This window comes from Alosa pseudoharengus, unplaced genomic scaffold (genome assembly GCF_046254945.1).
Source record: "Alosa pseudoharengus isolate Yale_2024_CS ecotype anadromous, Long Island Sound unplaced genomic scaffold, YU_APseudo_1.1 YU_APseudo_1.1_scf_6, whole genome shotgun sequence".
Lineage (NCBI taxonomy): Eukaryota > Metazoa > Chordata > Actinopteri > Clupeiformes > Clupeidae > Alosa > Alosa pseudoharengus.
In genome coordinates, this window is record NW_027468848.1 from 38113802 (window position 1) to 38129488 (window position 15687).

Here is a 15687-nt window from a genome sequence, read left to right on the forward strand (position 1 = left end):
TTGGTGCGTGGACAGCTGCTAGGATTTTATTTTTCCCGTCAGTTTCTCTTTGTATCATGAAATAGGGACAGAATTATCATACAGGCAACATTTGAGGAGCAAACGCTGACTACTCTTTCATGCACAAGGGCTCTATAGCTCAGTGGTAAGAGCACTGGTCTCGTAAACAAGGGGTCGCGAGTTCAAACCTCGCTGGAGCCTGTTTCACGACCGTGGCACAGAGACAGACCTACCTATATTTTTTCTCCTTTGTCTGTGACGTAAAGGTTCTGTGGTAAAGGTCGACAAAACCCTAAATCTTCAGTGTCGTGGCTTCATAGCTCAGTGGTTAGAGCACTGGTCTTATAAACCACGGGTCGTGAATTCAACCCTCACTGGAGCCTGAGCTCTGCGGAAATTTTTTACAGCAATGGTAACCACTTTTCCTGGGTCGTCTGCTGTTGACAGCCTTCTTTTGACAAGAGTGGTTACTTCAAGGGTTGCCATAAAGTGTGCGTTCGTTAAAGTGACCTGCACATTAGCGAGAAAGTCACAGCAAATTCAGCACAAAAAATACATGGTTGTTGATGGAGCTTTGGTGCGTGGACAGCTGCTAGGATTTTATTTTTCCCGTCAGTTTCTCTTTGTATCATGAAATAGGGACAGAATTATCATACAGGCAACATTTGAGGAGCAAACGCTGACTACTCTTTCATGCACAAGGGCTCTATAGCTCAGTGGTAAGAGCACTGGTCTCGTAAACCAGGGGTCGCGAGTTCAAACCTCGCTGGAGCCTGTTTCACGACCGTGGCACAGAGACTGACCTACCTTTATTTTTTCTCCTTTGTCTGTGACGTAAAGGTTCTGTGGGAAAGGTCGACAAAACCCTAAATCTTCAGTGTCGTGGCTTCATAGCTCAGTGGTTAGAGCACTGGTCTTGTAAACCAGGGGTCGTGAGTTCAATCCTCACTGGAGCCTGAGCTCTGCGGAATGTTTTTACAGCAAAGGTAACCACTTTTCCTGGGTCGTCTGCTGTTGACTGCCTTCTTTTGACAAGAGTGGTTACTTCAAGGGTTGCCATAAAGTGTGCGTTCGTTAAAGTGACCTGCACATTAGCGAGAAAGTCACAGCAAATTCAGCACAAAAAATACATGGTTTGTTGATGGAGCTTTGGTGCGTGGACAGCTGCTAGGATTTTATTTTTCCCGTCAGTTTCTCTTTGTATCATGAAATAGGGACAGAATTATCATACAGGCAACATTTGAGGAGCAAACGCTGACTACTCTTTCATGCACAAGGGCTCTATAGCTCAGTGGTAAGAGCACTGGTCTCGTAAACCAGGGGTCGCGAGTTCAAACCTTGCTGGAGCCTGTTTCACGACCGTGGCACAGAGACTGACCTACCTTTATTTTTTCTCCTTTGTCTGTGACGTAAAGGTTCTGTGGGAAAGGTCGACAAAACCCTAAATCTTCAGTTTTGTGGCTTCATAGCTCAGTGGTTAGAGCACTGGTCTTGTAAACCAGGGGTCGTGAGTTCAATCCTCACTGGAGCCTGAGCTCTGCGGAATGTTTTTACAGCAAAGGTAACCACTTTTCCTGGGTCGTCTGCTGTTGACTGCCTTCTTTTGACAAGAGTGGTTACTTCAAGGGTTGCCATAAAGTGTGCGTTCGTTAAAGTGACCTGCACATTAGCGAGAAAGTCACAGCAAATTCAGCACAAAAAATACATGGTTTGTTGATGGAGCTTTGGTGCGTGGACAGCTGCTAGGATTTTATTTTTCCCGTCAGTTTCTCTTTGTATCATGAAATAGGGACAGAATTATCATACAGGCAACATTTGAGGAGCAAACGCTGACTACTCTTTCATGCACAAGGGCTCTATAGCTCAGTGGTAAGAGCACTGGTCTCGTAAACCAGGGGTCGCGAGTTCAAACCTCGCTGGAGCCTGTTTCACGACCGTGGCACAGAGACAGACCTACCTATATTTTTTCTCCTTTGTCTGTGACGTAAAGGTTCTGTGGTAAAGGTCGACAAAACCCTAAATCTTCAGTGTCGTGGCTTCATAGCTCAGTGGTTAGAGCACTGGTCTTATAAACCAGGGGTTGTGAATAAACCCTCACTGGAGCCTGAGCTCTGTGGAAATTTTTTACAGCAATGGTAACCACTTTTCCTGGGTCGTCTGCTGTTGACTGCCTTCTTTTGACAAGAGTGGTTACTTCAAGGGTTGCCATAAAGTGTGCGTTCGTTAAAGTGACCTGCACATTAGCGAGAAAGTCACAGAAAATTCAGCACAACAAATACATGGTTTGTTGATGGAGCATTGGTGCGTGGACAGCTCCTAGGATTTAATTTTTCCCATCAGTTTCTCTTTGTATCATGAAATAGGGACAGAATTATCATACAGGCAACATTTGAGGAGCAAACGTTGACTACTCTTTCATGCACAAGGGCTCTATAGCTCAGTGGTAAGAGCACTGTTCTCGTAAACCAGGGGTCGCGAGTTCAACCCTCACTGGAGCCTGAGCTCTGCGGAATGTTTTTACAGCAAAGGTAACCACTTTTCCTGGGTCGTCTGCTGTTGACTGCCTTCTTTTGACAAGAGTGGTTACTTCAAGGGTTGCCATAAAGTGTGCGTTCGTTAAAGTGACCTGCACATTAGCGAGAAAGTCACAGCAAATTCAGCACAAAAAATACATGGTTGTTGATGGAGCTTTGGTGCGTGGACAGCTGCTAGTATTTTATTTTTCCCGTCAGTTTCTCTTTGTATCATGAAATAGGGACAGAATGATCATACAGGCAAGATTTGAGGAGCAAACGCTGACTACTCTTTCATGCACAAGGGCTCTATAGCTCAGTGGTAAGAGCACTGGTCTCGTAAACCAGGGGTCGCGAGTTCAATCCTCGCTGGAGCCTGTTTCACGACCGTGGCACAGAGACTGACCTACCTTTATTTTTTCTCCTTTGTCTGTGACGTAAAGGTTCTGTGGGAAAGGTCGACAAAACCCTAAATCTTCAGTTTTGTGGCTTCATAGCTCAGTGGTTAGAGCACTGGTCTTGTAAACCAGGGGTCGTGAGTTCAATCCTCACTGGAGCCTGAGCTCTGCGGAATGTTTTTACAGCAAAGGTAACCACTTTTCCTGGGTCGTCTGCTGTTGACTGCCTTCTTTTGACAAGAGTGGTTACTTCAAGGGTTGCCATAAAGTGTGCGTTCGTTAAAGTGACCTGCACATTAGCGAGAAAGTCACAGCAAATTCAGCACAAAAAATACATGGTTTGTTGATGGAGCTTTGGTGCGTGGACAGCTGCTAGGATTTTATTTTTCCCGTCAGTTTCTCTTTGTATCATGAAATAGGGACAGAATTATCATACAGGCAACATTTGAGGAGCAAACGCTGACTACTCTTTCATGCACAAGGGCTCTATAGCTCAGTGGTAAGAGCACTGGTCTCGTAAACAAGGGGTCGCGAGTTCAAACCTCGCTGGAGCCTGTTTCACGACCGTGGCACAGAGACAGACCTACCTATATTTTTTCTCCTTTGTCTGTGACGTAAAGGTTCTGTGGTAAAGGTCGACAAAACCCTAAATCTTCAGTGTCGTGGCTTCATAGCTCAGTGGTTAGAGCACTGGTCTTATAAACCACGGGTCGTGAATTCAACCCTCACTGGAGCCTGAGCTCTGCGGAAATTTTTTACAGCAATGGTAACCACTTTTCCTGGGTCGTCTGCTGTTGACAGCCTTCTTTTGACAAGAGTGGTTACTTCAAGGGTTGCCATAAAGTGTGCGTTCGTTAAAGTGACCTGCACATTAGCGAGAAAGTCACAGCAAATTCAGCACAAAAAATACATGGTTGTTGATGGAGCTTTGGTGCGTGGACAGCTGCTAGGATTTTATTTTTCCCGTCAGTTTCTCTTTGTATCATGAAATAGGGACAGAATTATCATACAGGCAACATTTGAGGAGCAAACGCTGACTACTCTTTCATGCACAAGGGCTCTATAGCTCAGTGGTAAGAGCACTGGTCTCGTAAACCAGGGGTCGCGAGTTCAAACCTCGCTGGAGCCTGTTTCACGACCGTGGCACAGAGACTGACCTACCTTTATTTTTTCTCCTTTGTCTGTGACGTAAAGGTTCTGTGGGAAAGGTCGACAAAACCCTAAATCTTCAGTGTCGTGGCTTCATAGCTCAGTGGTTAGAGCACTGGTCTTGTAAACCAGGGGTCGTGAGTTCAATCCTCACTGGAGCCTGAGCTCTGCGGAATGTTTTTACAGCAAAGGTAACCACTTTTCCTGGGTCGTCTGCTGTTGACTGCCTTCTTTTGACAAGAGTGGTTACTTCAAGGGTTGCCATAAAGTGTGCGTTCGTTAAAGTGACCTGCACATTAGCGAGAAAGTCACAGCAAATTCAGCACAAAAAATACATGGTTTGTTGATGGAGCTTTGGTGCGTGGACAGCTGCTAGGATTTTATTTTTCCCGTCAGTTTCTCTTTGTATCATGAAATAGGGACAGAATTATCATACAGGCAACATTTGAGGAGCAAACGCTGACTACTCTTTCATGCACAAGGGCTCTATAGCTCAGTGGTAAGAGCACTGGTCTCGTAAACCAGGGGTCGCGAGTTCAAACCTTGCTGGAGCCTGTTTCACGACCGTGGCACAGAGACTGACCTACCTTTATTTTTTCTCCTTTGTCTGTGACGTAAAGGTTCTGTGGGAAAGGTCGACAAAACCCTAAATCTTCAGTTTTGTGGCTTCATAGCTCAGTGGTTAGAGCACTGGTCTTGTAAACCAGGGGTCGTGAGTTCAATCCTCACTGGAGCCTGAGCTCTGCGGAATGTTTTTACAGCAAAGGTAACCACTTTTCCTGGGTCGTCTGCTGTTGACTGCCTTCTTTTGACAAGAGTGGTTACTTCAAGGGTTGCCATAAAGTGTGCGTTCGTTAAAGTGACCTGCACATTAGCGAGAAAGTCACAGCAAATTCAGCACAAAAAATACATGGTTTGTTGATGGAGCTTTGGTGCGTGGACAGCTGCTAGGATTTTATTTTTCCCGTCAGTTTCTCTTTGTATCATGAAATAGGGACAGAATTATCATACAGGCAACATTTGAGGAGCAAACGCTGACTACTCTTTCATGCACAAGGGCTCTATAGCTCAGTGGTAAGAGCACTGGTCTCGTAAACCAGGGGTCGCGAGTTCAAACCTCGCTGGAGCCTGTTTCACGACCGTGGCACAGAGACAGACCTACCTATATTTTTTCTCCTTTGTCTGTGACGTAAAGGTTCTGTGGTAAAGGTCGACAAAACCCTAAATCTTCAGTGTCGTGGCTTCATAGCTCAGTGGTTAGAGCACTGGTCTTATAAACCAGGGGTTGTGAATAAACCCTCACTGGAGCCTGAGCTCTGTGGAAATTTTTTACAGCAATGGTAACCACTTTTCCTGGGTCGTCTGCTGTTGACTGCCTTCTTTTGACAAGAGTGGTTACTTCAAGGGTTGCCATAAAGTGTGCGTTCGTTAAAGTGACCTGCACATTAGCGAGAAAGTCACAGAAAATTCAGCACAACAAATACATGGTTTGTTGATGGAGCATTGGTGCGTGGACAGCTCCTAGGATTTAATTTTTCCCATCAGTTTCTCTTTGTATCATGAAATAGGGACAGAATTATCATACAGGCAACATTTGAGGAGCAAACGTTGACTACTCTTTCATGCACAAGGGCTCTATAGCTCAGTGGTAAGAGCACTGTTCTCGTAAACCAGGGGTCGCGAGTTCAACCCTCACTGGAGCCTGAGCTCTGCGGAATGTTTTTACAGCAAAGGTAACCACTTTTCCTGGGTCGTCTGCTGTTGACTGCCTTCTTTTGACAAGAGTGGTTACTTCAAGGGTTGCCATAAAGTGTGCGTTCGTTAAAGTGACCTGCACATTAGCGAGAAAGTCACAGCAAATTCAGCACAAAAAATACATGGTTTGTTGATGGAGCTTTGGTGCGTGGACAGCTGCTAGGATTTTATTTTTCCCGTCAGTTTCTCTTTGTATCATGAAATAGGGACAGAATTATCATACAGGCAACATTTGAGGAGCAAACGCTGACTACTCTTTCATGCACAAGGGCTCTATAGCTCAGTGGTAAGAGCACTGGTCTCGTAAACCAGGGGTCGCGAGTTCAAACCTCGCTGGAGCCTGTTTCACGACCGTGGCACAGAGACAGACCTACCTATATTTTTTCTCCTTTGTCTGTGACGTAAAGGTTCTGTGGTAAAGGTCGACAAAACCCTAAATCTTCAGTGTCGTGGCTTCATAGCTCAGTGGTTAGAGCACTGGTCTTATAAACCACGGGTCGTGAATTCAACCCTCACTGGAGCCTGAGCTCTGCGGAAACTTTTTACAGCAATGGTAACCACTTTTCCTGGGTCGTCTGCTGTTGACAGCCTTCTTTTGACAAGAGTGGTTACTTCAAGGGTTGCCATAAAGTGTGCGTTCGTTAAAGTGACCTGCACATTAGCGAGAAAGTCACAGCAAATTCAGCACAAAAAATACATGGTTGTTGATGGAGCTTTGGTGCGTGGACAGCTGCTAGGATTTTATTTTTCCCGTCAGTTTCTCTTTGTATCATGAAATAGGGACAGAATTATCATACAGGCAACATTTGAGGAGCAAACGCTGACTACTCTTTCATGCACAAGGGCTCTATAGCTCAGTGGTAAGAGCACTGGTCTCGTAAACCAGGGGTCGCGAGTTCAAACCTCGCTGGAGCCTGTTTCACGACCGTGGCACAGAGACTGACCTACCTTTATTTTTTCTCCTTTGTCTGTGACGTAAAGGTTCTGTGGGAAAGGTCGACAAAACCCTAAATCTTCAGTGTCGTGGCTTCATAGCTCAGTGGTTAGAGCACTGGTCTTGTAAACCAGGGGTCGTGAGTTCAATCCTCACTGGAGCCTGAGCTCTGCGGAATGTTTTTACAGCAAAGGTAACCACTTTTCCTGGGTCGTCTGCTGTTGACTGCCTTCTTTTGACAAGAGTGGTTACTTCAAGGGTTGCCATAAAGTGTGCGTTCGTTAAAGTGACCTGCACATTAGCGAGAAAGTCACAGCAAATTCAGCACAAAAAATACATGGTTGTTGATGGAGCTTTGGTGCGTGGACAGCTGCTAGTATTTTATTTTTCCCGTCAGTTTCTCTTTGTATCATGAAATAGGGACAGAATGATCATACAGGCAAGATTTGAGGAGCAAACGCTGACTACTCTTTCATGCACAAGGGCTCTATAGCTCAGTGGTAAGAGCACTGGTCTCGTAAACCAGGGGTCGCGAGTTCAATCCTCGCTGGAGCCTGTTTCACGACCGTGGCACAGAGACTGACCTACCTTTATTTTTTCTCCTTTGTCTGTGACGTAAAGGTTCTGTGGGAAAGGTCGACAAAACCCTAAATCTTCAGTTTTGTGGCTTCATAGCTCAGTGGTTAGAGCACTGGTCTTGTAAACCAGGGGTCGTGAGTTCAATCCTCACTGGAGCCTGAGCTCTGCGGAATGTTTTTACAGCAAAGGTAACCACTTTTCCTGGGTCGTCTGCTGTTGACTGCCTTCTTTTGACAAGAGTGGTTACTTCAAGGGTTGCCATAAAGTGTGCGTTCGTTAAAGTGACCTGCACATTAGCGAGAAAGTCACAGCAAATTCAGCACAAAAAATACATGGTTTGTTGATGGAGCTTTGGTGCGTGGACAGCTGCTAGTATTTTATTTTTCCCGTCAGTTTCTCTTTGTATCATGAAATAGGGACAGAATTATCATACAGGCAACATTTGAGGAGCAAACGCTGACTACTCTTTCATGCACAAGGGCTCTATAGCTCAGTGGTAAGAGCACTGTTCTCGTAAACCAGGGGTCGCGAGTTCAACCCTCACTGGAGCCTGAGCTCTGCGGAATGTTTTTACAGCAAAGGTAACCACTTTTCCTGGGTCGTCTGCTGTTGACTGCCTTCTTTTGACAAGAGTGGTTACTTCAAGGGTTGCCATAAAGTGTGCGTTCGTTAAAGTGACCTGCACATTAGCGAGAAAGTCACAGCAAATTCAGCACAAAAAATACATGGTTTGTTGATGGAGCTTTGGTGCGTGGACAGCTGCTAGTATTTTATTTTTCCCGTCAGTTTCTCTTTGTATCATGAAATAGGGACAGAATTATCATACAGGCAACATTTGAGGAGCAAACGCTGACTACTCTTTCATGCACAAGGGCTCTATAGCTCAGTGGTAAGAGCACTGTTCTCGTAAACCAGGGGTCGCGAGTTCAACCCTCACTGGAGCCTGAGCTCTGCGGAATGTTTTTACAGCAAAGGTAACCACTTTTCCTGGGTCGTCTGCTGTTGACTGCCTTCTTTTGACAAGAGTGGTTACTTCAAGGGTTGCCATAAAGTGTGCGTTCGTTAAAGTGACCTGCACATTAGCGAGAAAGTCACAGCAAATTCAGCACAAAAAATACATGGTTTGTTGATGGAGCTTTGGTGCGTGGACAGCTGCTAGGATTTTATTTTTCCCGTCAGTTTCTCTTTGTATCATGAAATAGGGACAGAATTATCATACAGGCAACATTTGAGGAGCAAACGCTGACTACTCTTTCATGCACAAGGGCTCTATATCTCAGTGGTAAGAGCACTGGTCTCGTAAACCAGGGGTCGCGAGTTCAAACCTCGCTGGAGCCTGTTTCACGACCGTGGCACAGAGACTGACCTACCTTTATTTTTTCTCCTTTGTCTGTGACGTAAAGGTTCTGTGGGAAAGGTCGACAAAACCCTAAATCTTCAGTTTTGTGGCTTCATAGCTCAGTGGTTAGAGCACTGGTCTTGTAAACCAGGGGTCGTGAGTTCAATCCTCACTGGAGCCTGAGCTCTGCGGAATGTTTTTACAGCAAAGGTAACCACTTTTCCTGGGTCGTCTGCTGTTGACTGCCTTCTTTTGACAAGAGTGGTTACTTCAAGGGTTGCCATAAAGTGTGCGTTCGTTAAAGTGACCTGCACATTAGCGAGAAAGTCACAGCAAATTCAGCACAAAAAATACATGGTTTGTTGATGGAGCTTTGGTGCGTGGACAGCTGCTAGTATTTTATTTTTCCCGTCAGTTTCTCTTTGTATCATGAAATAGGGACAGAATTATCATACAGGCAACATTTGAGGAGCAAACGCTGACTACTCTTTCATGCACAAGGGCTCTATAGCTCAGTGGTAAGAGCACTGTTCTCGTAAACCAGGGGTCGCGAGTTCAACCCTCACTGGAGCCTGAGCTCTGCGGAATGTTTTTACAGCAAAGGTAACCACTTTTCCTGGGTCGTCTGCTGTTGACTGCCTTCTTTTGACAAGAGTGGTTACTTCAAGGGTTGCCATAAAGTGTGCGTTCGTTAAAGTGACCTGCACATTAGCGAGAAAGTCACAGCAAATTCCGCACAAAAAATACATGGTTTGTTGATGGAGCTTTGGTGCGTGGACAGCTGCTAGTATTTTATTTTTCCCGTCAGTTTCTCTTTGTATCATGAAATAGGGACAGAATTATCATACAGGCAACATTTGAGGAGCAAACGCTGACTACTCTTTCATGCACAAGGGCTCTATAGCTCAGTGGTAAGAGCACTGTTCTCGTAAACCAGGGGTCGCGAGTTCAACCCTCACTGGAGCCTGAGCTCTGCGGAATGTTTTTACAGCAAAGGTAACCACTTTTCCTGGGTCGTCTGCTGTTGACTGCCTTCTTTTGACAAGAGTGGTTACTTCAAGGGTTGCCATAAAGTGTGCGTTCGTTAAAGTGACCTGCACATTAGCGAGAAAGTCACAGCAAATTCCGCACAAAAAATACATGGTTTGTTGATGGAGCTTTGGTGCGTGGACAGCTGCTAGTATTTTATTTTTCCCGTCAGTTTCTCTTTGTATCATGAAATAGGGACAGAATTATCATACAGGCAACATTTGAGGAGCAAACGCTGACTACTCTTTCATGCACAAGGGCTCTATAGCTCAGTGGTAAGAGCACTGTTCTCGTAAACCAGGGGTCGCGAGTTCAACCCTCACTGGAGCCTGAGCTCTGCGGAATGTTTTTACAGCAAAGGTAACCACTTTTCCTGGGTCGTCTGCTGTTGACTGCCTTCTTTTGACAAGAGTGGTTACTTCAAGGGTTGCCATAAAGTGTGCGTTCGTTAAAGTGACCTGCACATTAGCGAGAAAGTCACAGCAAATTCAGCACAAAAAATACATGGTTTGTTGATGGAGCTTTGGTGCGTGGACAGCTGCTAGGATTTTATTTTTCCCGTCAGTTTCTCTTTGTATCATGAAATAGGGACAGAATTATCATACAGGCAACATTTGAGGAGCAAACGCTGACTACTCTTTCATGCACAAGGGCTCTATAGCTCAGTGGTAAGAGCACTGGTCTCGTAAACCAGGGGTCGCGAGTTCAATCCTCGCTGGAGCCTGTTTCACGACCGTGGCACAGAGACTGACCTACCTTTATTTTTTCTCCTTTGTCTGTGACGTAAAGGTTCTGTGGGAAAGGTCGACAAAACCCTAAATCTTCAGTTTTGTGGCTTCATAGCTCAGTGGTTAGAGCACTGGTCTTGTAAACCAGGGGTCGTGAGTTCAATCCTCACTGGAGCCTGAGCTCTGCGGAATGTTTTTACAGCAAAGGTAACCACTTTTCCTGGGTCGTCTGCTGTTGACTGCCTTCTTTTGACAAGAGTGGTTACTTCAAGGGTTGCCATAAAGTGTGCGTTCGTTAAAGTGACCTGCACATTAGCGAGAAAGTCACAGCAAATTCAGCACAAAAAATACATGGTTTGTTGATGGAGCTTTGGTGCGTGGACAGCTGCTAGTATTTTATTTTTCCCGTCAGTTTCTCTTTGTATCATGAAATAGGGACAGAATTATCATACAGGCAACATTTGAGGAGCAAACGCTGACTACTCTTTCATGCACAAGGGCTCTATAGCTCAGTGGTAAGAGCACTGTTCTCGTAAACCAGGGGTCGCGAGTTCAACCCTCACTGGAGCCTGAGCTCTGCGGAATGTTTTTACAGCAAAGGTAACCACTTTTCCTGGGTCGTCTGCTGTTGACTGCCTTCTTTTGACAAGAGTGGTTACTTCAAGGGTTGCCATAAAGTGTGCGTTCGTTAAAGTGACCTGCACATTAGCGAGAAAGTCACAGCAAATTCAGCACAAAAAATACATGGTTTGTTGATGGAGCTTTGGTGCGTGGACAGCTGCTAGTATTTTATTTTTCCCGTCAGTTTCTCTTTGTATCATGAAATAGGGACAGAATTATCATACAGGCAACATTTGAGGAGCAAACGCTGACTACTCTTTCATGCACAAGGGCTCTATAGCTCAGTGGTAAGAGCACTGTTCTCGTAAACCAGGGGTCGCGAGTTCAACCCTCACTGGAGCCTGAGCTCTGCGGAATGTTTTTACAGCAAAGGTAACCACTTTTCCTGGGTCGTCTGCTGTTGACTGCCTTCTTTTGACAAGAGTGGTTACTTCAAGGGTTGCCATAAAGTGTGCGTTCGTTAAAGTGACCTGCACATTAGCGAGAAAGTCACAGCAAATTCAGCACAAAAAATACATGGTTTGTTGATGGAGCTTTGGTGCGTGGACAGCTGCTAGGATTTTATTTTTCCCGTCAGTTTCTCTTTGTATCATGAAATAGGGACAGAATTATCATACAGGCAACATTTGAGGAGCAAACGCTGACTACTCTTTCATGCACAAGGGCTCTATAGCTCAGTGGTAAGAGCACTGGTCTCGTAAACCAGGGGTCGCGAGTTCAATCCTCGCTGGAGCCTGTTTCACGACCGTGGCACAGAGACTGACCTACCTTTATTTTTTCTCCTTTGTCTGTGACGTAAAGGTTCTGTGGGAAAGGTCGACAAAACCCTAAATCTTCAGTTTTGTGGCTTCATAGCTCAGTGGTTAGAGCACTGGTCTTGTAAACCAGGGGTCGTGAGTTCAATCCTCACTGGAGCCTGAGCTCTGCGGAATGTTTTTACAGCAAAGGTAACCACTTTTCCTGGGTCGTCTGCTGTTGACTGCCTTCTTTTGACAAGAGTGGTTACTTCAAGGGTTGCCATAAAGTGTGCGTTCGTTAAAGTGACCTGCACATTAGCGAGAAAGTCACAGCAAATTCAGCACAAAAAATACATGGTTTGTTGATGGAGCTTTGGTGCGTGGACAGCTGCTAGTATTTTATTTTTCCCGTCAGTTTCTCTTTGTATCATGAAATAGGGACAGAATTATCATACAGGCAACATTTGAGGAGCAAACGCTGACTACTCTTTCATGCACAAGGGCTCTATAGCTCAGTGGTAAGAGCACTGTTCTCGTAAACCAGGGGTCGCGAGTTCAACCCTCACTGGAGCCTGAGCTCTGCGGAATGTTTTTACAGCAAAGGTAACCACTTTTCCTGGGTCGTCTGCTGTTGACTGCCTTCTTTTGACAAGAGTGGTTACTTCAAGGGTTGCCATAAAGTGTGCGTTCGTTAAAGTGACCTGCACATTAGCGAGAAAGTCACAGCAAATTCAGCACAAAAAATACATGGTTTGTTGATGGAGCTTTGGTGCGTGGACAGCTGCTAGTATTTTATTTTTCCCGTCAGTTTCTCTTTGTATCATGAAATAGGGACAGAATTATCATACAGGCAACATTTGAGGAGCAAACGCTGACTACTCTTTCATGCACAAGGGCTCTATAGCTCAGTGGTAAGAGCACTGTTCTCGTAAACCAGGGGTCGCGAGTTCAACCCTCACTGGAGCCTGAGCTCTGCGGAATGTTTTTACAGCAAAGGTAACCACTTTTCCTGGGTCGTCTGCTGTTGACTGCCTTCTTTTGACAAGAGTGGTTACTTCAAGGGTTGCCATAAAGTGTGCGTTCGTTAAAGTGACCTGCACATTAGCGAGAAAGTCACAGCAAATTCAGCACAAAAAATACATGGTTTGTTGATGGAGCTTTGGTGCGTGGACAGCTGCTAGGATTTTATTTTTCCCGTCAGTTTCTCTTTGTATCATGAAATAGGGACAGAATTATCATACAGGCAACATTTGAGGAGCAAACGCTGACTACTCTTTCATGCACAAGGGCTCTATAGCTCAGTGGTAAGAGCACTGGTCTCGTAAACCAGGGGTCGCGAGTTCAAACCTCGCTGGAGCCTGTTTCACGACCGTGGCACAGAGACAGACCTACCTATATTTTTTCTCCTTTGTCTGTGACGTAAAGGTTCTGTGGTAAAGGTCGACAAAACCCTAAATCTTCAGTGTTGTGGCTTCATAGCTCAGTGGTTAGAGCACTGGTCTTATAAACCAGGGGTCGTGAATTCAACCCTCACTGGAGCCTGAGCTCTGCGGAAATTTTTTACAGCAATGGTAACCACTTTTCCTGGGTCGTCTGCTGTTGACAGCCTTCTTTTGACAAGAGTGGTTACTTCAAGGGTTGCCATAAAGTGTGCGTTCGTTAAAGTGACCTGCACATTAGCGAGAAAGTCACAGCAAATTCAGCACAAAAAATACATGGTTGTTGATGGAGCTTTGGTGCGTGGACAGCTGCTAGTATTTTATTTTTCCCGTCAGTTTCTCTTTGTATCATGAAATAGGGACAGAATTATCATACAGGCAACATTTGAGGAGCAAACGCTGACTACTCTTTCATGCACAAGGGCTCTATAGCTCAGTGGTAAGAGCACTGGTCTCGTAAACCAGGGGTCGCGAGTTCAAACCTCGCTGGAGCCTGTTTCACGACCGTGGCACAGAGACAGACCTACCTATATTTTTTCTCCTTTGTCTGTGACGTAAAGGTTCTGTGGTAAAGGTCGACAAAACCCTAAATCTTCAGTGTCGTGGCTTCATAGCTCAGTGGTTAGAGCACTGGTCTTATAAACCAGGGGTCGTGAATTCAACCCTCACTGGAGCCTGAGCTCTGCGGAATGTTTTTACAGCAATGGTAACCACTTTTCCTGGGTCGTCTGCTGTTGACAGCCTTCTTTTGACAAGAGTGGTTACTTCAAGGGTTGCCATAAAGTGTGCGTTCGTTAAAGTGACCTGCACATTAGCGAGAAAGTCACAGCAAATTCAGCACAAAAAATACATGGTTGTTGATGGAGCTTTGGTGCGTGGACAGCTGCTAGGATTTTATTTTTTCCCTTCAGTTTCTCTTTGTATCATGAAATTGGGACAGAATTATCATACAGGCAACATTTGAGGAGCAAACGCTGACTACTCTTTCATGCACAAGGGCTCTATAGCTCAGTGGTAAGAGCACTGGTCTCGTAAACAAGGGGTCGCGAGTTCAAACCTCGCTGGAGCCTGTTTCACGACCGTGGCACAGAGACAGACCTACCTATATTTTTTCTCCTTTGTCTGTGACGTAAAGGTTCTGTGGTAAAGGTCGACAAAACCCTAAATCTTCAGTGTCGTGGCTTCATAGCTCAGTGGTTAGAGCACTGCTCTTATAAACCACGGGTCGTGAATTCAACCCTCACTGGAGCCTGAGCTCTGCGGAAATTTTTTACAGCAATGGTAACCACTTTTCCTGGGTCGTCTGCTGTTGACAGCCTTCTTTTGACAAGAGTGGTTACTTCAAGGGTTGCCATAAAGTGTGCGTTCGTTAAAGTGACCTGCACATTAGCGAGAAAGTCACAGCAAATTCAGCACAAAAAATACATGGTTGTTGATGGAGCTTTGGTGCGTGGACAGCTGCTAGTATTTTATTTTTCCCGTCAGTTTCTCTTTGTATCATGAAATAGGGACAGAATGATCATACAGGCAAGATTTGAGGAGCAAACGCTGACTACTCTTTCATGCACAAGGGCTCTATAGCTCAGTGGTAAGAGCACTGGTCTCGTAAACCAGGGGTCGCGAGTTCAATCCTCGCTGGAGCCTGTTTCACGACCGTGGCACAGAGACTGACCTACCTTTATTTTTTCTCCTTTGTCTGTGACGTAAAGGTTCTGTGGGAAAGGTCGACAAAACCCTAAATCTTCAGTTTTGTGGCTTCATAGCTCAGTGGTTAGAGCACTGGTCTTGTAAACCAGGGGTCGTGAGTTCAATCCTCACTGGAGCCTGAGCTCTGCGGAATGTTTTTACAGCAAAGGTAACCACTTTTCCTGGGTCGTCTGCTGTTGACTGCCTTCTTTTGACAAGAGTGGTTACTTCAAGGGTTGCCATAAAGTGTGCGTTCGTTAAAGTGACCTGCACATTAGCGAGAAAGTCACAGCAAATTCAGCACAAAAAATACATGGTTTGTTGATGGAGCTTTGGTGCGTGGACAGCTGCTAGGATTTTATTTTTCCCGTCAGTTTCTCTTTGTATCATGAAATAGGGACAGAATTATCATACAGGCAACATTTGAGGAGCAAACGCTGACTACTCTTTCATGCACAAGGGCTCTATAGCTCAGTGGTAAGAGCACTGGTCTCGTAAACCAGGGGTCGCGAGTTCAAACCTCGCTGGAGCCTGTTTCACGACCGTGGCACAGAGACTGACCTACCTTTATTTTTTCTCCTTTGTCTGTGACGTAAAGGTTCTGTGGGAAAGGTCGACAAAACCCTAAATCTTCAGTTTTGTGGCTTCATAGCTCAGTGGTTAGAGCACTGGTCTTGTAAACCAGGGGTCGTGAGTTCAATCCTCACTGGAGCCTGAGCTCTGCGGAATGTTTTTACAGCAAAGGTAACCACTTTTCCTGGGTCGTCTGCTGTTGACTGC

The 15687-nt window shown here is 45.4% G+C and overlaps 48 non-coding genes across 48 annotated transcripts; all 48 read left to right on the forward strand.

The window, feature by feature from the left end:
• The first annotated feature begins 128 nt into the window (after positions 1–128).
• trnat-cgu (transfer RNA threonine (anticodon CGU)) lies at positions 129–201 on the forward strand. The gene has a single exon. It is a non-coding gene; the product is annotated as a tRNA-Thr (tRNA).
• Positions 202–310: 109 nt separating this feature from the next.
• On the forward strand, positions 311–383 carry trnai-uau (transfer RNA isoleucine (anticodon UAU)). Its single transcript has one exon. It is a non-coding gene; the product is annotated as a tRNA-Ile (tRNA).
• Positions 384–702: 319 nt separating this feature from the next.
• Positions 703–775, forward strand: trnat-cgu (transfer RNA threonine (anticodon CGU)). Its single transcript has one exon. It is a non-coding gene; the product is annotated as a tRNA-Thr (tRNA).
• Positions 776–884: 109 nt separating this feature from the next.
• Positions 885–957, forward strand: trnat-ugu (transfer RNA threonine (anticodon UGU)). The gene has a single exon. It is a non-coding gene; the product is annotated as a tRNA-Thr (tRNA).
• A 320-nt stretch (positions 958–1277) lies between these two features.
• Positions 1278–1350, forward strand: trnat-cgu (transfer RNA threonine (anticodon CGU)). Its single transcript has one exon. It is a non-coding gene; the product is annotated as a tRNA-Thr (tRNA).
• Positions 1351–1459: 109 nt separating this feature from the next.
• trnat-ugu (transfer RNA threonine (anticodon UGU)) lies at positions 1460–1532 on the forward strand. Its single transcript has one exon. It is a non-coding gene; the product is annotated as a tRNA-Thr (tRNA).
• A 320-nt stretch (positions 1533–1852) lies between these two features.
• Positions 1853–1925, forward strand: trnat-cgu (transfer RNA threonine (anticodon CGU)). The gene has a single exon. It is a non-coding gene; the product is annotated as a tRNA-Thr (tRNA).
• A 501-nt stretch (positions 1926–2426) lies between these two features.
• On the forward strand, positions 2427–2499 carry trnat-cgu (transfer RNA threonine (anticodon CGU)). Its single transcript has one exon. It is a non-coding gene; the product is annotated as a tRNA-Thr (tRNA).
• Positions 2500–2818: 319 nt separating this feature from the next.
• Positions 2819–2891, forward strand: trnat-cgu (transfer RNA threonine (anticodon CGU)). The gene has a single exon. It is a non-coding gene; the product is annotated as a tRNA-Thr (tRNA).
• A 109-nt stretch (positions 2892–3000) lies between these two features.
• On the forward strand, positions 3001–3073 carry trnat-ugu (transfer RNA threonine (anticodon UGU)). The gene has a single exon. It is a non-coding gene; the product is annotated as a tRNA-Thr (tRNA).
• A 320-nt stretch (positions 3074–3393) lies between these two features.
• Positions 3394–3466, forward strand: trnat-cgu (transfer RNA threonine (anticodon CGU)). Its single transcript has one exon. It is a non-coding gene; the product is annotated as a tRNA-Thr (tRNA).
• A 109-nt stretch (positions 3467–3575) lies between these two features.
• Positions 3576–3648, forward strand: trnai-uau (transfer RNA isoleucine (anticodon UAU)). The gene has a single exon. It is a non-coding gene; the product is annotated as a tRNA-Ile (tRNA).
• A 319-nt stretch (positions 3649–3967) lies between these two features.
• On the forward strand, positions 3968–4040 carry trnat-cgu (transfer RNA threonine (anticodon CGU)). The gene has a single exon. It is a non-coding gene; the product is annotated as a tRNA-Thr (tRNA).
• Positions 4041–4149: 109 nt separating this feature from the next.
• Positions 4150–4222, forward strand: trnat-ugu (transfer RNA threonine (anticodon UGU)). The gene has a single exon. It is a non-coding gene; the product is annotated as a tRNA-Thr (tRNA).
• Positions 4223–4542: 320 nt separating this feature from the next.
• Positions 4543–4615, forward strand: trnat-cgu (transfer RNA threonine (anticodon CGU)). Its single transcript has one exon. It is a non-coding gene; the product is annotated as a tRNA-Thr (tRNA).
• Positions 4616–4724: 109 nt separating this feature from the next.
• On the forward strand, positions 4725–4797 carry trnat-ugu (transfer RNA threonine (anticodon UGU)). Its single transcript has one exon. It is a non-coding gene; the product is annotated as a tRNA-Thr (tRNA).
• Positions 4798–5117: 320 nt separating this feature from the next.
• On the forward strand, positions 5118–5190 carry trnat-cgu (transfer RNA threonine (anticodon CGU)). Its single transcript has one exon. It is a non-coding gene; the product is annotated as a tRNA-Thr (tRNA).
• A 501-nt stretch (positions 5191–5691) lies between these two features.
• Positions 5692–5764, forward strand: trnat-cgu (transfer RNA threonine (anticodon CGU)). The gene has a single exon. It is a non-coding gene; the product is annotated as a tRNA-Thr (tRNA).
• A 320-nt stretch (positions 5765–6084) lies between these two features.
• trnat-cgu (transfer RNA threonine (anticodon CGU)) lies at positions 6085–6157 on the forward strand. Its single transcript has one exon. It is a non-coding gene; the product is annotated as a tRNA-Thr (tRNA).
• Positions 6158–6266: 109 nt separating this feature from the next.
• Positions 6267–6339, forward strand: trnai-uau (transfer RNA isoleucine (anticodon UAU)). Its single transcript has one exon. It is a non-coding gene; the product is annotated as a tRNA-Ile (tRNA).
• A 319-nt stretch (positions 6340–6658) lies between these two features.
• trnat-cgu (transfer RNA threonine (anticodon CGU)) lies at positions 6659–6731 on the forward strand. The gene has a single exon. It is a non-coding gene; the product is annotated as a tRNA-Thr (tRNA).
• A 109-nt stretch (positions 6732–6840) lies between these two features.
• On the forward strand, positions 6841–6913 carry trnat-ugu (transfer RNA threonine (anticodon UGU)). Its single transcript has one exon. It is a non-coding gene; the product is annotated as a tRNA-Thr (tRNA).
• Positions 6914–7232: 319 nt separating this feature from the next.
• Positions 7233–7305, forward strand: trnat-cgu (transfer RNA threonine (anticodon CGU)). The gene has a single exon. It is a non-coding gene; the product is annotated as a tRNA-Thr (tRNA).
• A 109-nt stretch (positions 7306–7414) lies between these two features.
• trnat-ugu (transfer RNA threonine (anticodon UGU)) lies at positions 7415–7487 on the forward strand. The gene has a single exon. It is a non-coding gene; the product is annotated as a tRNA-Thr (tRNA).
• A 320-nt stretch (positions 7488–7807) lies between these two features.
• trnat-cgu (transfer RNA threonine (anticodon CGU)) lies at positions 7808–7880 on the forward strand. Its single transcript has one exon. It is a non-coding gene; the product is annotated as a tRNA-Thr (tRNA).
• A 320-nt stretch (positions 7881–8200) lies between these two features.
• trnat-cgu (transfer RNA threonine (anticodon CGU)) lies at positions 8201–8273 on the forward strand. The gene has a single exon. It is a non-coding gene; the product is annotated as a tRNA-Thr (tRNA).
• Positions 8274–8593: 320 nt separating this feature from the next.
• trnat-cgu (transfer RNA threonine (anticodon CGU)) lies at positions 8594–8666 on the forward strand. The gene has a single exon. It is a non-coding gene; the product is annotated as a tRNA-Thr (tRNA).
• A 109-nt stretch (positions 8667–8775) lies between these two features.
• Positions 8776–8848, forward strand: trnat-ugu (transfer RNA threonine (anticodon UGU)). Its single transcript has one exon. It is a non-coding gene; the product is annotated as a tRNA-Thr (tRNA).
• Positions 8849–9168: 320 nt separating this feature from the next.
• trnat-cgu (transfer RNA threonine (anticodon CGU)) lies at positions 9169–9241 on the forward strand. Its single transcript has one exon. It is a non-coding gene; the product is annotated as a tRNA-Thr (tRNA).
• Positions 9242–9561: 320 nt separating this feature from the next.
• Positions 9562–9634, forward strand: trnat-cgu (transfer RNA threonine (anticodon CGU)). The gene has a single exon. It is a non-coding gene; the product is annotated as a tRNA-Thr (tRNA).
• A 320-nt stretch (positions 9635–9954) lies between these two features.
• Positions 9955–10027, forward strand: trnat-cgu (transfer RNA threonine (anticodon CGU)). The gene has a single exon. It is a non-coding gene; the product is annotated as a tRNA-Thr (tRNA).
• Positions 10028–10347: 320 nt separating this feature from the next.
• trnat-cgu (transfer RNA threonine (anticodon CGU)) lies at positions 10348–10420 on the forward strand. The gene has a single exon. It is a non-coding gene; the product is annotated as a tRNA-Thr (tRNA).
• A 109-nt stretch (positions 10421–10529) lies between these two features.
• Positions 10530–10602, forward strand: trnat-ugu (transfer RNA threonine (anticodon UGU)). The gene has a single exon. It is a non-coding gene; the product is annotated as a tRNA-Thr (tRNA).
• Positions 10603–10922: 320 nt separating this feature from the next.
• trnat-cgu (transfer RNA threonine (anticodon CGU)) lies at positions 10923–10995 on the forward strand. Its single transcript has one exon. It is a non-coding gene; the product is annotated as a tRNA-Thr (tRNA).
• Positions 10996–11315: 320 nt separating this feature from the next.
• Positions 11316–11388, forward strand: trnat-cgu (transfer RNA threonine (anticodon CGU)). Its single transcript has one exon. It is a non-coding gene; the product is annotated as a tRNA-Thr (tRNA).
• A 320-nt stretch (positions 11389–11708) lies between these two features.
• Positions 11709–11781, forward strand: trnat-cgu (transfer RNA threonine (anticodon CGU)). Its single transcript has one exon. It is a non-coding gene; the product is annotated as a tRNA-Thr (tRNA).
• A 109-nt stretch (positions 11782–11890) lies between these two features.
• On the forward strand, positions 11891–11963 carry trnat-ugu (transfer RNA threonine (anticodon UGU)). The gene has a single exon. It is a non-coding gene; the product is annotated as a tRNA-Thr (tRNA).
• Positions 11964–12283: 320 nt separating this feature from the next.
• On the forward strand, positions 12284–12356 carry trnat-cgu (transfer RNA threonine (anticodon CGU)). The gene has a single exon. It is a non-coding gene; the product is annotated as a tRNA-Thr (tRNA).
• A 320-nt stretch (positions 12357–12676) lies between these two features.
• On the forward strand, positions 12677–12749 carry trnat-cgu (transfer RNA threonine (anticodon CGU)). Its single transcript has one exon. It is a non-coding gene; the product is annotated as a tRNA-Thr (tRNA).
• A 320-nt stretch (positions 12750–13069) lies between these two features.
• Positions 13070–13142, forward strand: trnat-cgu (transfer RNA threonine (anticodon CGU)). Its single transcript has one exon. It is a non-coding gene; the product is annotated as a tRNA-Thr (tRNA).
• A 109-nt stretch (positions 13143–13251) lies between these two features.
• On the forward strand, positions 13252–13324 carry trnai-uau (transfer RNA isoleucine (anticodon UAU)). Its single transcript has one exon. It is a non-coding gene; the product is annotated as a tRNA-Ile (tRNA).
• Positions 13325–13643: 319 nt separating this feature from the next.
• On the forward strand, positions 13644–13716 carry trnat-cgu (transfer RNA threonine (anticodon CGU)). The gene has a single exon. It is a non-coding gene; the product is annotated as a tRNA-Thr (tRNA).
• A 109-nt stretch (positions 13717–13825) lies between these two features.
• Positions 13826–13898, forward strand: trnai-uau (transfer RNA isoleucine (anticodon UAU)). Its single transcript has one exon. It is a non-coding gene; the product is annotated as a tRNA-Ile (tRNA).
• Positions 13899–14218: 320 nt separating this feature from the next.
• Positions 14219–14291, forward strand: trnat-cgu (transfer RNA threonine (anticodon CGU)). The gene has a single exon. It is a non-coding gene; the product is annotated as a tRNA-Thr (tRNA).
• A 501-nt stretch (positions 14292–14792) lies between these two features.
• Positions 14793–14865, forward strand: trnat-cgu (transfer RNA threonine (anticodon CGU)). The gene has a single exon. It is a non-coding gene; the product is annotated as a tRNA-Thr (tRNA).
• Positions 14866–14974: 109 nt separating this feature from the next.
• Positions 14975–15047, forward strand: trnat-ugu (transfer RNA threonine (anticodon UGU)). Its single transcript has one exon. It is a non-coding gene; the product is annotated as a tRNA-Thr (tRNA).
• Positions 15048–15367: 320 nt separating this feature from the next.
• On the forward strand, positions 15368–15440 carry trnat-cgu (transfer RNA threonine (anticodon CGU)). Its single transcript has one exon. It is a non-coding gene; the product is annotated as a tRNA-Thr (tRNA).
• A 109-nt stretch (positions 15441–15549) lies between these two features.
• On the forward strand, positions 15550–15622 carry trnat-ugu (transfer RNA threonine (anticodon UGU)). Its single transcript has one exon. It is a non-coding gene; the product is annotated as a tRNA-Thr (tRNA).
• Positions 15623–15687: the final 65 nt, after the last annotated feature.